At 56.3% G+C, this 1,276-nt stretch overlaps 1 non-coding gene across 1 annotated transcript; it reads left to right on the forward strand.

Annotated features, from left to right (window-relative positions):
- Positions 1 to 921: 921 nt before the first annotated feature.
- TRNAS-GCU (transfer RNA serine (anticodon GCU)) lies at positions 922 to 1,003 on the forward strand. The gene has a single exon. It is a non-coding gene; the product is annotated as a tRNA-Ser (tRNA).
- The last annotated feature ends 273 nt before the right edge of the window (positions 1,004 to 1,276 follow it).

Raw genomic sequence — 1,276 nt, forward strand, 5'->3', positions numbered from 1 at the left:
TCTGATGATCCTAGCCAAGGTAGGATCCTGCCTTACAACGTATCTTTTTTCTTCCATTGCCTGCATGCTCTGTCATATCGGATTCTCTGCGACCCCATGGAGTAGTCAGCCAGGCTTCTCTGTCCATGGGATTTCCCAGGTAGAGTGGGTTGCCATTTCCTCCTCCAGGGGATCTTCCCCACCCAGGGATGGAACCTATGTCTCCTGCACTGGCAGGTGGATTCCTGACCACAGAGTCACCTGCGAAGCCCTTTAATTCTATTTACCCCATTCAATTTTCTTCAAAGCACTTAGTAGGGGCTCAAACAAGTGTTTGGTGAATGATTACTGGCTGGACCTTCTCCTAGTCACCCTGTGCAAGTCACTCAGCCTCTCTGAGCCTCAGTTTCCTCATCTGTACAGGGTGAGCGTCCTGTCTCCCTGCGATGCCGGATGGGTAGTGGCCGGAGGTGGCTGGTCCTCGAATGCCATTGCCTGGGCCTCCTGCTCTCCCTTTCGCTGCGGGCAGACACCCGCGCCCTGGAGGAGGTGTAAGGTGCTGGTGGCGGGGCCTTTCTCCATCTGGGCAGTCCCTTCCCTTCCGATTGAACTATCCGGGCGCTTTATCCTGCTGGTTCGCCCACACACCCCTCCCTCCCAGAGACGGCGACGTGGGAGGGGGCTTTGGGCGAGGCGAGGCCCAGGGGCTGCAGGTCAGCTCCCGGGGGTGCGGTCCCGGCCGACACTTTAGATGCTGCGGCGTCAGGTCCTCCCGGAAATGGACCGGCTCTGCCCCCTCGCCCCCTACCCCGCGCCCTGCGCCGCGGCCCTGCGGCGCCCTCTGCTGGCTGTCATGTGGGGCTGGACGCGCACACCGTGGATGGGGATGAAAACTGGTCCAGCTGCCTTGAAGAGTAGTTTGGGGACACCTCCCAGTGCCAGGACGAGGTGGCTGAGTGGTTAAGGCGATGGACTGCTAATCCATTGTGCTCTGCACGCGTGGGTTCGAATCCCATCCTCGTCGGCTTGTGGTTTCCACGCCCTGCCTTCAGCTGTGGCTTCCTAAGTGCTGCTTGTGGTTTTTAACAGGAAAAAAAAAAATCCTCTTCTGCCAATGCAGGAGACACGGGTTCCATCAGGAAGATCCCCTGGTGGAGGCCTGGAGAATCCGTTACCCTCAGCAAAGGCAATTATTTTTACCAGCATCTTGTATGACCTTCCAGAGATAGTCTCTATAGAGACAAGGAGATATATACATTTGTGGATGTTAATATGTACACTCCTTTTTATATAACAC

Source organism: Bos mutus, chromosome 13 (genome assembly GCF_027580195.1).
Source record: "Bos mutus isolate GX-2022 chromosome 13, NWIPB_WYAK_1.1, whole genome shotgun sequence".
NCBI classification, from domain to species: domain Eukaryota; kingdom Metazoa; phylum Chordata; class Mammalia; order Artiodactyla; family Bovidae; genus Bos; species Bos mutus.